This window comes from Budorcas taxicolor, chromosome 4, assembly GCF_023091745.1.
Source record: "Budorcas taxicolor isolate Tak-1 chromosome 4, Takin1.1, whole genome shotgun sequence".
NCBI classification, from domain to species: Eukaryota; Metazoa; Chordata; class Mammalia; order Artiodactyla; family Bovidae; genus Budorcas; species Budorcas taxicolor.
Window position 1 is genome coordinate 108,896,677 of NC_068913.1, and position 15,204 is coordinate 108,911,880.

Sequence of the window (15,204 nt, forward strand, 5' to 3'; positions counted from 1 at the left end):
TTGAAGGCTTCTGGTCCTGGTCAGAGAGTTCTGTGGGCATGGTTGCTAAAGATGTTCAGAATTTTGTAGCAACACAAAGAGGGTGGGGATGGAGGCTGTCGAGATTAGAGGTTTGGTTTAGACCTGCATGGTGTTAAGACCTAGAACTAGGACATTTCTAGTGTCACATACACCACTCACGTGTTCATACACATGTGTGTACATGTATGCACACATATTTACTGAGTGTTCACTATGGTGAGGCTCTGTTCTAAGCATCTTATGAGTATTACCTTTCTAAATCTTCATAGTAGCCCTATGAGATAGAGACTATTCACCACTTCTTGGATGAAGAAACAGAGGCACAAAGAGATTAAGTAACTTAACTAAAGCCTCACAGCTAATAAGTACCTAGTCCAGAATCAGACCTAGGCAATCTGATTACCAAACCCATAGACATACCTATATATAAAAATCAAATAGCTTATGATGTTCCCAGAGAAGAAGGAAGTGCAGGAAAAGAAAAACTTTCAACATCCAGTCAAAGATAGGCCTTGAGCTTCACGAAGAAAAGGTACTTAAGTTTGTTAAAGAAAGCAATTTCACTTTATACTGGTGTAAAAATGAGGGAGCAAGAAAGGATTGGGAGTCCAAGGGTCCAGAGTAGAGGAAGAGCCTGTGAACTAGGATAGTTAAACAGAGAAAAGTGCAAGAAAGAGATAACAATGAAGTTTTAAATTGATGGTTTGCCAAATTCAAGAGCATTAGAAAGAGTGCTTGTAATTTGTCCAACATGGATATAATTTTTAATTCCAATAATTCCTAACACAATATTTAAATGGTTGTTTCATTTTATGACAGATGTTGCTTACTACATTGCCATGTGCAGAAGCATATCCCCTTTAGCAGCACAGGGCTTGGAGGGAACAACGTGATAAGGGGTCCCAGCTGGAGCTCAGATTCAGCAGCCCCTTAATGAGTCAGTTGGCAGAGGCTCCAGGGGACTGACATCTCTCCCCTTGAACCTGTTCCTGCTGCTGCTACTAAGTCACTTCAGTCGTGTCCGACTCTGTGCGACCCCACAGACAGAGGCCCACCAGGCTCCCCCGTCCCTGGGATTCTCCAGGCAAGAACACTGGAGTGGGTTGCCATTTCCTTCTCCAATGCATGAAAGTGAAAAGTGAAAGTGAAGTCACTCAGTCGTGTCCGACTCAGTGACCTCATGGACTGCAGCCCACCAGGCTCCTCTGTCCATGGGATTTTCCAGGCAAGAGCACTGGAGTGGGGTGCCATTGCCTTCTCCGTGAACCTGTTCCTAGACAACCAAATACTAAGAAAACATGTGAGACCTTCCCTTGGGCAAAGAGATTCACATTTTGTTTTCTTATTTCCAACATTTTCTGATCTTTCACCTGGGATCTATAGAACATTTCTCAGTTACGTATTATCTCTTCATGTGGGGAAGGACAAGTATCAGTTTCTCTCTTTATCCTTACTGCCTTAACGCTCCTAACACAAATAAGCACTCAGCAAACACTCCTTAAATAAAGGATGCTTTAACTATCAGCTGCATTTCCAAATTTTCAGTGGAGCTATCTTCTGATTGCTAATCTTCCTTAAGTCTCTCTAATTGTGAGTTGTAGTTACAAAGTTTGATCATCTGATAATTATGAAGTGCTTACTGTATGGTAAGCACTACATAAAATACTTTTAAAATAATCTTCGTATCAAAATCTGTAGAGTGGGTACAATTGTTATCCTTATATAATGATGAAGAAAATGAACTTCAGGAAAGTGAATTGATTTACTCAAGGACACAAAATAAAATAAATAAATTTATTTCCTTGAATTTTATTTATTTTAAAAATCAAGGAAATAAAATGCAAGTTCAGGCAGTTTGGCTTTAAAATAATTCTAAACCACTCTTTTGTAGAGGATCTGCTGATCTTCATAAACTGAATGGCTGGCATCTGTCCTGTTCATAGCAGACCCTCAGTAAACTGAATGAACAAATCACAGTCCCTGTGTCCTAATTTCTACCCATAACTTACAGGCCTGGGAATGTGTTACCTTGTATCCGTTTAAGTCAAAGATCTTACTATCCCTTAGATTTATCCAGTTCTTGTTTTTAGTGTATTCTTATTTGATGAATATTAATAATCAAGAATGCAGTATTGGTCTAGGATCACAGAGAGGAAAGGAAACACATTTGGGTAGAAATTTAGCATTTACTGTAAAAACTGCTAAGGCTGTTTATTCATTTCTCTCACAAGGAACAGTGGTCATTCGCTTTGCAGAGGAGCGTGTCCACCTGCTGAACCTGTGCTTCTGGAAGGCCAGGATGGGAGGTGCTGTCCTTAAAAAACCCAAGCAAGAGGGTGGAGGCTGTTATCAGTAATAGCTGCAGTAAGGATAGGAACGGGAATCCACGTGTGGCGGCGGGCTCACTTGCGGCCTGAAATTGGCACCTGCAGCATATTTGGCATGTGGACTGGGGATTGCCAACCGCAGACCTGTAGGATTGCTGTTTACCACTTACTGTGAACGTAGATTATCATTGTTAATATGGGCTGTTGAAAGAGGGCAAAAACAAATGAGCAGAGAGCTGGAATGCTGTCTGACTGGGTGAAAACACAGCTGTTTTCCCAACCAGCAAGGGGAGTGTCTTATGCTTCTTACATTCTTGACAAACTTTGGATAGCATTGGCTCATTTTGATCTTTCTTTAACCTGTGCTTCTCTTTGTTTCTAATTTTTGAAGTTGTGTTGGGCCAAAAGTAGAGGTGGATCCTTGAATACAGTGTGATTCAGTCAACAGAGCACTGGCTTAGATTCAGGACATCCCAGTTCCCATCCCAGTTCCCCCACTGACTCGCTGTGACTTTAGAGAAGTTTTTTACTCCTCTGGCCTATAGTTTCCTCATCTATAAAATGAGAAGTTGAACTAGACACTCTTTGTGGGTCTTTCTTATTTCCTACTTTCTGTCTCTCTTAGTTTCCTCACGTTCCATTGGAATTTGGATGTTGAATTTTTCCAAAGGAATACAGAATGAGTTCCATGCAGAGACAATGAAATGGATTCTTAAGATAATTGAATGTCTTGGGCTCTAAACATAGTAGGAACACAATAGTAATGGCTGAATTAATAAATGAGTTGAACATTTAATGTTCCAGGAAATAGGAATTGTATAAGGCTGGCTAAAGCATAAGGTGAAATGCCCACTCTAAGAAAAGTTTAATTTCATTAGCCTTCTCAGATGTTGTTAAGAGTAATTTCACTGGATAGGTTCTGGGACCTGGAATAAACTTAAATAATGTCTAATTTTGTATATCTAAAATAATCATTTTAATATATGGTATTTATTGAGCATTATTAAGTTTCAGATATTGTAGTGAGATACATGCATTATGTTTTTTTATGCCTGAGCACCTTTGCTGTCCACCTGAAACTATCACAACAGTGTTTTTTAAATTTATTTATTTTTAATTGAAGGATAATTCCTTTACAGAATTGTGTTGCTTTCTGCCAAACATCAACAGAGATACGTGCATTATTATCTTGTCTAAGCTTCGTAACAGTTCCGAGTTTACTACTTTTATTACAGTCATTTTTAAAAAGAAGAAATGGAGGCACAGGGATGGTAAGAGTTATAGGAAAGTGTATGACACAACCTGAGTTCTAATCTAGGTCAGCCTGACACCACAACCACACCCATAATCACTAAGCATACTGCCTCCCTGTAGCCTGGACTTCGGGAATCTTTCTCTACATATAGTAAAGTTAGACTCAAGAAAATCACCCTGACTATTCTGAAATTCCGTTTAATAAAAAGATAAAAATATAGCTAACAGAGTTTCAAAATAAATATAATGAACAAAGTAGTAATATACAAACGAATTGTTTAACTGAGCAAAAATTCCTGGATACAGTAGAGACAAATGAACCACACAGAGGAGAACAAGTGAAAACCACTAATGACTATGATGAGAGATGTACAGCCTCTCCAGTGATTAGAGGAATTAATTTTAAAGCATGAGATACCATTTGTTTGCCCATCAGCTGGACAAAAAGAAAAAGATTGATATTTTATAGTGTGGCTGAGCATATGGGCAATTAGGAATTTCCCCATAGTCTTGGTGGAAATATAAATTGATTTCATGGTTATTTGGGAATATGTCTTCCAAAATTAAAATTTGCACACCTGGTATGCAACGATTCCAATTCTAGAAACATATCCTATATAAATATTCACATATACATGTTAAAAATATGTATGTGTAAATTTATTTTAAATTGAAAATTTTGTAGTAGCAAAATGCCACAAATAACCTTATATCCTTCAACAGTGCAGTTGTTAAATATTATATAAGCCTACATTTTGGAATATTTTATATAACTATTATAATAAGTTTTAGTAATTAAGTTTAGTATGGGTAAACAAGTAATATTTGGAAGATTCTCATAAGTAAGAAAAGTCATATTGATATAGTACTTGATCATAAAAATACACAAAGAAGTCTGGGATATATGGTCAGCGCATGTTATTTCCCAGGAATAATAGGAAACGGTTTTCTTAACCATCTAGCAGTCTCTGCCACCAGTAACCAGAGGCTCTGAGTTCCTAGCTCTCTGGCCCTTTAGGGCATCAGTGAAACTCAAGAGGCCTGGTGGTACTAAGGCTGGAGAAGAGAGACTTGAGTCTCCTCCCAGGTGCACAGCAGCAGCTCTGCCAGTGATACAGATGGATTTGTGTCTGATGTTATGTGAAATACAATCCAAATAAAGCTTCAAGGCAAATCCTCTAGGCCCCACTACAGCAGACCTTCTGAATTGCTAATACTCCCCAGATCACTTCCTGAGGGCTGGTGTCAGCCTTGATCATCAAATCTTTAGATAGTAGGAAATCCCATGGACCTGAGTTCAGGTATACCAGTTTTGGAGGAGGGTGGGGGTTGCCCCATCTTTGAAGTGTTAATAAGATGCCACCCACCCTGTCTGTTCCAAAGAGGAGCTGGTAATTCCAAAATGGTAATATACACATCAACAATTTTTAAGCTGAAAAGTACTAAACATTATTTTTAGATCTATAAAATTGAAAATCATCAGTTCTCTCCTCTCACCTTATTTCTTTTCTCCTCCCCTACTTTCTCTATGTACTTTTCCAGTTCAGTCACTCAGTTGTGTCCAACTCTGCGACCCCATGGACTGCAGCACACCAGGCTTCCCTGTCCATCACCAAACCAGAAGTTCACCCAACCTCATGTCCATAGAGTCAGTGATGCCATACAACCATCTCATCCTCTGTCGTCCCCTTCTCCTCCCGCCTTCCATCTTTCCTAGCATCAGGGATTTTCCCAATGAGTCAATTCTTCGCATCAGGTGGCCAAAAGTATTGGAGTTTCACCTTCAACATCAGTTCTTCCAATGAATATTCAGGACTGATTTCCTTTAGGATAGACTGGTTGGGTCTCCTTGCAGTCCAAGTGACTCTCAAGAGTCTTCTCCAACACCACAGTTCAAAAGCATCAATTCTTCAGCCCTCAGCTTTCTTTGTAGTCCAACTCTCACATGCATACATGACTACTGGAAAAACCGTAGTTTTGACCAGACAGACCTTTGTCGGCAAAGTAATGTCTCTGCTTTAGGCATCATTACTTTTTCCCTGACCCCTTATAAAACACACAGGATTTAAAATGTGCTCTCTTTAACTAAAACCTACTATAATTCGATTCTGTACAAGATATTGAGGAAGATCCAAAGAAGATTGTCTGAACAAAAGTTATAACTGGGCAAAGGGTTAGATTTGGGATAACCCATTAGACAGATAAATGATCCTTTCTTCCCAGAAGGCAGGATATAATAGGAGATTGGACACTGATGCTTGAAGATGATGGAGAGAGTGGAGAAGTCTGCATTTCCAGTTATCCAAAATGCTTTTCCCATGTTGTTCGTATTGAACTGGAAGAGCAGAAAGGAACCAGAGAGTGAAGTTGGTAAAAAGTCAAGATGCTAAATGATTGAATCTTCCAGTGTGCAGTGGTCATCCAGTACTCCATGCCTGGATCTTTCTCCATGGCATTCAGCAGAACAAATTATTAGTGTGTGTGCAGTGGGAGTCTTTCTGTGGGCTGCAGCAATGCTACTGATAGAGCAATATGGACTTCCTGAGCTATTTTTCCTTTTATGAAGCCAAGGCCTACCCAGTAGGATTTTAGAGGCACCCTAGAGTCCCTTGGACGGCAAGGAGATCCAATCAGTCCATTCTGAAGGAGATCAGCCCTGGGATTTCTTCGGAAGGAATGATGCTAAAGCTGAAACTCCAGTACTTTGGACACCTCATGCGAAGAGTTGACTCACTGGAAAAGAGTCTGATGCTGGGAGGGATTGGGAGCAGGAGGAGAAGAGGATGACAGAGGATGAGATGGCTCGATGGCATCACCGACTCGATGGACGTGGATCTGGGTGAACTCCGGGGGTTGGTGATGGACAGGGAGGCCTGGCGTGCTGCGATTCATGGGGTTGCAAAGAGTCAGACACGACTGAGCAACTGAACTGAACTGAGGCTTACAATGATCAGATCTCTTCCTCTTGCCTTCAGATACCCAGAATTGCTTTACCAAGACTGTCCTTTGTTTCACAATCACAAATAAGCATGCAGATGCATATATTCATGCTAAGTTATAAATAGTAGGTATTAGGGAACTTGTTTTGATAAGAGTTACAGTCCTAGATACCTAGAGACTGACATTCTCTTGCCAATTTCACCTATTTTAATCCTCACCTCTTCTGAAACCAGTGGCCACAGGAGATTTTTAGCTACTGTCTAAGTTAGCCTAGACAGCATATTAAAAAGTAGAGACATTACTTTGCCAACAAAGGTCCATCTAGTCAAAGCTATGGTTTTTCCAGTGGTCATGTATGGATGTGAGAGTTGGACTATAAAGAAAGCTGAGCGCGAAAGAATTGATGTTTTTGAACTGTGGTGTTGGAGGAGACTCTTGAGAGTCCCTTGGACTGTAAGGAGATCCAACCAGCTCATCCTAAAGGAAATCAGTCTTCAATATTTATTGGAAAAACTGAAGCTGAAACTCCAATACTTTGGCCACCTGATGTGAAGAATTGACTCGCTGGAAAAGAGCCTGATGCTGGGAAAGATTGAAGGCAAGAGGAGAAGGGGACAACAATGAGATGGTTGGATGGCATCACTGACTCAATGGACATGAGTTTGAGCAAGCTCCAGGAGTTGGTGATGGACAGGAAAGCTTGGTGTGCTTCAGTCCATGGGGTCGCAGAGAGTCGCACACGACTGAGTGACTGAACTGAACTGAAGTCTCTAAAGTCTCTAAAACCTGCCAGAAGACAACACAATGGCAAAAACAAAACCATGCAAAACAAATATCCATTAAGTTTCACAAGCGGGGGCCAATTACGTAAAGAGCAGTAATCCCCACCCTCCATACAATGGAAGGTCATGCAGTTAGCAGCAAACAAAAAACAATGTGGAGGAACTTGCCTGGTGGTCCAGTGGCTAAGAGTCTCCACTCCCAATGCAGGGGGCCCAAGTTCAATCCCTCGTCAGGGAACCAGATTCCAGATGCCACAGTAAGACCTGGCATGGCAAAAAATATAACAAACAATGCGGATGCTCTTCTGTATCTTATACAGAAAAACCTCCAAGTTACATTAAGAAAAGCAAGTAATAGGAGGTATGGATAATCTATGGCCATATGTGCTTATATACACATAAAATAACTCTGGAGAGATACAGAAGAGACCATAATAGAGAGTCTGGAAACTGGAATGATGGTGACAAGCAACAGCACAACTAGGTTGAAGTTTATAAAACTTCAACTTCTTTAAGAAAAAGAGCATACATTTATGACTATCAAATTAGTTCTGGCCTTGAAAGGGGCCCTTGGTAGGGACGCTGAAGCTTAAGTTTCACCAGCATCACAATAAATCTACCTCTTAAAACAAGTAAAGGAAGCAGAATGTCAAGAAAAACTTTTGAAAGCTGTTTGCCATTTGAGCCACTTTTACCTACTGAAAAGCTAAATTAACAAAACAATCTATAAATTGTATCAATATTTCCTCAGATTAGTCTCCCAAGGCAAAATAATTAAAAGTAAAATAAACAAATGGGACCAAATCAACTTATAAGCATTTGCACAGCACAGGAAACTGTCAACAAAATTAAAAGACAACCTACACAATGGGAGAAAATATTTGCAAAAAATGAAACCAAGTGGTTAACATCCAAAATATATAAATAGCTCCTAAAGCTCAATATCAAGAAAAAACAAACAACCCATCAAAAAATGGCTAGAAGACCTAAATAGGCATTTCTCCAAAGAAGATATCAGTTCAGTCGCTCAGGCGTGTCCGACTCTGTGACCCCATGAATTGCAGCACACCAGGCCTCTCTGTCCATCACCAACTCCTGGAGTTCACTCAAACTCACGTCCATTGAGTCGGTGATGCCATCCAGCCATCTTATCCTCTGTCGTCCCCTTCTCCTCCTGCCCCCAATCCCTCCCAGCATCAGAGTCTTTTCCAATGAGTCAACTCTTCGCATGAGGTGCCCAAAGTACTGGAGTTTCAGCGTTAGCATCATTCCTTCCAAAGAACACCCAGGACTGATCTCCTCTAGAATGGACTGGTTGGATCTCCTTGCAGTCCAAGGGACCCTCAAGAGTCTTCTCCAACACCACAGTTCAAAAGCATGAATTCTTTGGTGCTCAGCTTTCTTCACAGTCCAATTCTCACATCCATACAGGACCACTGGAAAAACCATAGCCTTGACTAGATGGACCTTTGTTGGCAAAGTAATGTCTCTGCTTTTAAATATGCTATCTAGGTTAGTCATAACTTTCCTTCCAAGGAGCAAGCGACTTTTAATTTCATGGCTGCAGTCACCATCTGCAGTGATTTTGGAGCCCAAAAACATGAAGTCTCTCACTGTTATCATTATTTCCCCATCTATTTGGCATGAAGTGATGGGACCAGATGCCATGATCTTCGTTTTCTGAATGTTGAGCTTTAAGCCAACTTTTTCACTCTCCTGTTTCACTTTCATCAAGAGGCTTTTTAGTTCCTTTTCACTTTCTGCAATAAGGGTGGTGTCATCTGCATATCTGAGGTTATCGATATTTCTCAAAGATATACAGATGGCCAAAAAGTACATGAAAAGATGCTCAACTAATTATTAAATTAAAATTACAATGATGTAAAATTACAATGATGCAATCAGACTTGCTATCATCTAAAAGTCTACAAATAATAGATGTTGGAGAGGGCATGGAGAAAAAGGAACCCTCCTCCACTGTTGGTGAAAATGTAAACTGGTGTAACCACTGTGGATTATAGGAGTATAGAGTTTCCTTAAAGAACTAAAAATAGAGCTACCATATAATCTAGCAAACCCACCCCTGGTCATTTAACCAGGACTTGCATAACAGGAGGGGCTTCCAGGTGGCACTAGTGGTAACGCAGCTGCCTGCCAATGACATGAAGACATAAACAACACAGGTTCCATCTCTGGGTCAAGAAGGTCCCCTGGAGGAGGGCACAGCAACCCACTCCAGTATTCTTGCCTGGACAATCCCACGAACAGAGGAGCCTGGCGGGCTATGGTCCATAGGGTCACACAAAGTCGGACATGACTGAAGTGACTTAGCATGCCAAGTATATCAAAGGATAAGTTTTATACCTTTAAATTTCCAAACATGTCAATGTGTAACGTGTGATTTTTGAAAAATCGTATTTTGAGAAAGTTAAGACAGATTTTTATGCAAAATTCACACTAACTAACCTAAAACTCTAAAGCAGCGTGAAACTGTTTAGAGGGCAGCCTGTTGAAGTCCCAAACCTTCACAAGGAGAATCAAATCCATATTTGATGTAAACCAAACCAGAGTAAGGAGAGATTGAGAAACAGAGTGTTCACATTCAAAAGTCTCAGTATTTACTCAATGATGGAATGCATTTATTATTTGAATTAAGACATAGTCCCAGGGATTTTTTTTTTTTTTTTAGTGGAACCAACAAAATTTCTAGAAAATGATTCTGTAAGCTCCTGGCAACTATTAATTCTTCCCTGAGCTCACCATCACAATGTTTTAGCTCCTTTAATATAAGGGACCCCCTTTTTCCAACTCCTCTGCAGAAGACTGAAAAGAGCCATTCAGTCAGCATTTCTTCCTTTTATTTTCTTTGGGGATTTCGAGTTGCTTTGGTAAATTCAAAGAGGACAGGATCCCTTGTTGTTCAGTGGCTAAGTCATGTCCGACTCTGTGACACCATGAACTACAGCATTCCAGGCTTCCATGCCCTTCACTATCTCCTGGAGTTTACTCAAACTTGTGTCTATTGAGTCAGTGATGCCATCCAACCATCTCATCCTCTGTCACTTCCTTCTCCTCTTGCCCTCAATCTTTCCCATGAACACAATGAAAAGGATCCCTTGGGACATGTTTCAAACCCAAGTCTGAGGATGCAGAGCCTAAAACAATTCTGAGATAAGAGTATAGAGGACCCTAAGTATATGGAAGTATTCTGAAAATGAGAGAGCTGCCACTGATTAAGAGCTGCTAACTTAACCATTAGAATATATGAGATCAAGATTTAGAATATATTAGAAACCTTTTGTTACTTAAAAATGGTGTGTTCCTAGCACGATTTAAAGCCAAGATAGCATTTCAAGATTGATCTGTGCAAAGACAGCTTCTGTGACCAGAAAGGCTTGTGACCTAAAGCATTTATTTCCACCAGATGGTGCTATAGCTTCTGCCAAGCAGAAGATTCAGGTTTCCTTCAGGAGCTAGGAATCCTAAGTATGCTAGGACTGGGGACCAAACTGGTTGATGAGTCTTTCAAAGAAACACTTTGTACAAAGACATTCTGGTGGAGCTTGATGCGGGCTACGAGGGTGAAGCCTGTTTCACATGATCATGGTTCCACCACCTCCACACATAGCCGGGTCAATGTCTCAAGGCTTCACGCTCACCTGCTGCCCAGCCTTTCCAAAATGCTGCTCTAACCGCTGTCAGGCCCGTGTCAGGAATGGAACGTGCATATTAAGGAGTGGTGTACAGTGTCAGCGATCATGGGAATCTATCTCCCACACCACCCACACTTTCTATCCAGGGGCAGCTCAAGACTCAGCCTTTCCTTACCACTTTACTCATACTTTCCTTTAAGTTTCCCTGGGTTGGTATTTTTAATCTCTCTTTGGGCTTATCAGAGGCTGCTTTAGAATATTATCATTTGCATCTAAATTCTCCAACTTCTTCTGGGACAGAGTCCATGTCATAATTGCCCTTTGCCTATCCCACAATGAGCACCTTACCTTGAATTCATGCACAGTCATGAGATCATGAATGCAGACTGTCTAAAGAAAGTGCCCAGTTGCCTTGGCAGCCTGAGTAATCAGGCGGATGCTAACCACCTGGCCACTACCTAGGAGCTACGGGTGTGATGTCTTAAGTCACAACCTCTGCGGAGCTCTTTGATCGTCACCAAAAGGATAGAACTCTCCACCTAACCCTCAGATGTTTTACTTCTGTATTTTTAATGGCTTCATATCCCTGTCTTGAGCGAACCACAGAAGCAGGACTATCTGCATCATAAGGGAATTAGGACTTTTCTGCTACAGTGAATAGCATCTCTGTCTCTCTCTCCATCTTTATTCTCATCTCATTTTTCTGTCTCCCATTCCATGCTTTAACGATCAAAACTGGGACAGAGCAATACATGGCTGGTCACTCCCTCTCCCTCTTGTTGCCGCAACCTCTCTGCCCCCACAGGGAGTTACAGGCAGGTAAGTGGGAACCTAGGGGTGCAATGTCAAGAGGAAGCTCTGGGTCTGCTCATAGGAGTAAGACAGAAAAACTGCTGTGGGGCTAAGGGAGTCTTGGCTGCCTTCTGAAGAATAATGGAATAATACGAATAAAGGTAGAAGAGTTACACTTACACCTAAGGACAATCCCTGGGGACTTTGAGAGCTGGAGCAAGATCCTTCAAGAATTAGACATTAAGGGCTTGAGATTAAAAATGAGGCCAATAACAATGTTATCAGTTTTTACTTTCAGAAGGAGAGGTCATACACAAAAACCCAACTCTTTCTTTCAATAATATGATGAGATTTTCATCTAAAAAAGACAAAATATCAAAAAAAAGATACAATGCACATTTCCCAGCTTCTCCTAAATAAGAAAAAAAATCAAATATATATCTACAAAATGATAGGAGAAATATTTAACTTTCTGTATATATGAGCACGTATTAGTGTATGCATGTACAAAAAGAAAATAATATGGCTCATAAACATACATGCACACACACATTCACACATGAGGTAAAATTAAAGGTGGGTAAAAGAAGAAAATAGGGCTAAAGCAAAATAAAAGTAGAAGGAATCAATTCAGTTTAGTCACTCAGTTGTGTCCAACTCTTTGTGACCCCATGAACCGAAGCATGACAGGCCTCCCTGTCCATCAGCAATTCCTGGAGTTTACCCAAACTCATGCCCATTGAGTCGCTGATGCCATCCAACCATTTCATCCTCTGTCGTCCCCTTCTCCTCCTACCCTCAATCTTTCCCAGCATCAGGGTCTTTTCAAATGAGTCAGCTCTTCGCATCAGGTGGCCAAAGTATTGGAGTTTCAGCTTCAACATCAGTCCTTCCACTGAACACCCAGGATTGATCTCCTTTAGGATGGAATGGATTGATCTCCTTGCAGTCCAAGGGACTCTCAAGAGTCTTCTCCAACACCACAGTTCAAAAGCATCAATTCTTCGGTGCTTAGCTTTCTTTATAATCCAACTCTCACATGCATACATGACCACTGGAAAAACCATAATCTTGGCTAGACAGATCTTTGTTGACGAAGTAATGTCTCTGCTTTTTAATATGCTGTCTAGGTTGGTCATAACTTTCCTTCCAAGAAGTAAGCGTCTTTTAACTTCGTGGCTGCAGTCACCATCTGCAGTGATTTTGGAGCCCCCAAAAATAAAGTCAGCTGCTGTTTCCACTGTTTCCCCATCTATTTGCCATGAAGTGATGGGACTGGCTGCCATGATCTAAATTTTCTGAATGTTGAACTTTAAGCCAACTTTTTTCACTCTCCTCTTTCACCTTCATCAAGAGGCTCTTTAGTTCCTCTTCACTTTCTGCCATAAGGGTAGTGTAAGGGTTCACAAAGAAAAATGACTAGTGAAAATCATAAAGAGTTGTTAGCACAACAGCATTCATGTAAACTGAAAATACAAACAACACAGAGTTCATTTCTATAATACAAAAGGAGTAAAGACTCAAAAAAAAGGAGGAAACTCGAAACCCATGGAACCAGAGGAGACAGTGTGCCTTGAAGATTGTAGTCAATCCACTTTCTGTACCCGTTCATCCCAAATCAAAGTTAAACAGGTAAATTATAGTAAAAGACCTAGGAAGTGCCATTATGGAGATTAGCTCCAAAGGGTGTGGAAGTTCAGAATAGAGAAGAGGGAAACTTCACCAAATAAAGTGACCTTAATGTTGAATCTTGAAGGATTTGTGTAAGAGTTTGCAGAAAGTAGGAGAAGGGAAAGTATAAGCTGAGGGCGATGGAAAAGCAGGTTTCTAAGTACAATCAAAAGATAAGAAAGGAAAGATTAGAGATCATTTGTTATACCCTTTTTTTTTTTTTAATATTTATTTGTGCCAGGTCTTAGCTGTGTCACGTGAGATCTCCAATCTTGTTTGTAGGATGTGGGATCTCTAATCAGCTGGCTTATGAGATCTAGTTCCCTGACCAGGGATCATACCTGGGCCCCCTGCTTTGGGAGTGCAGAGTCTTAGCCACTGAACCACGAGGGAAGTCTCAATTTGTTATACTCTTAAGTAACCATGTTGAGATGCAGATCCGGCCCTTAATCCCTGCTTTAGATCTTTCAGTGGCTTCCCCTGCCGTCAGGATAAAGACTCAGATCCTAAATGTGGTCCAGCCAGCCACGCCCAGGATTTCTGGTCTCCACTCACACCACAGTTTCATTTTGTGCCAGCGTCTCTCCCCCACCCTCTAGATCTGAAACACTCTAGCTTCTGTTCAGTTCCTAAAATGAGCCAGTGACTTTCCGGCCTTGGGGTTCTCCAATCCTTTACCTCCGCCTGAAACCCTCTTCCCCATCCTCTTTGCCTAGTTCATTTCTATTCATCCTTCAGAGTCAGCTGAAATATTACTCCCAAACTATTGATTTCTCCACTTCCACAGACTTATTCTCTTAAGTTAAACATATAAACTTCCTGCACCAATTAAAATTATAATAGCTATTAAGTAATCACTTGTTTAATGTTTATGTGCTGTCGTAATATAAGCTGATCAAATTTGCCTGTTATTCCAGGTATCTCTTGACTTCCTACTTTCGCATTCCAATCCCTGATGATGAAAAGGACATCTTTTTTTTTTTTGGTGTTCTAGAAGGTGTAGGTCTTCATAGAACCATTCAACTTCAGCTTCTTCAGCATTAGTGGTTGGGGCAGAGACTTGGATTGCTGCAATGTTGAATGGTTTGTCTTGTTAGCGAAACGAGATCATTCTGTCGTTATTGAGATTGCATCCATGTACTACATTTCAGACTCTTTCATTAACTATGAGAGCTACTCTATTTCTTCTAAGGGATTCTTGCCCACAGTAGTAGATATAATGGTCATCTGAGTTAAATTTGCCCGCTCCCATCCATTTTAGTTCACTGACTCCTAAGATGTCAATGTTCATGCTTGCCATCTCCTGCTTGAACATGTCCAATTTACCTTAATTCATGGAGTTTATAGCACTGGACTTTACTTTCACCAACAGACACATCCACAACTGAGCGCTGTTTCCACTTTGGCCCAGCCACTTCATTCTTTCTGGAGCTATTTCTCCACTCCTCTCCAGTAGCATATTGGACACCTACCAACCTTGGAGACTCATCTTCCAGCGTCATATCTTTTTGCCTTTTCATACTGTTCAGACACGACTTAGCAACTGAACAACAACAACAATAATATAAACTGACATGGTAAGGACTATGTGGACCATAATACCCCCAGCCTCTTATTCAATGCCTTGCACAAAATGGAAACACAACAAATATGTTGAATAACTGAGGAACTTAAATAATTGAATGAGAGTGCCTCCTTGGGTTGAAGAGGGTGACTAACTATTGGAGATGGTAAAATCTAAGAGTTGAGGGTCCAACTAAGGAA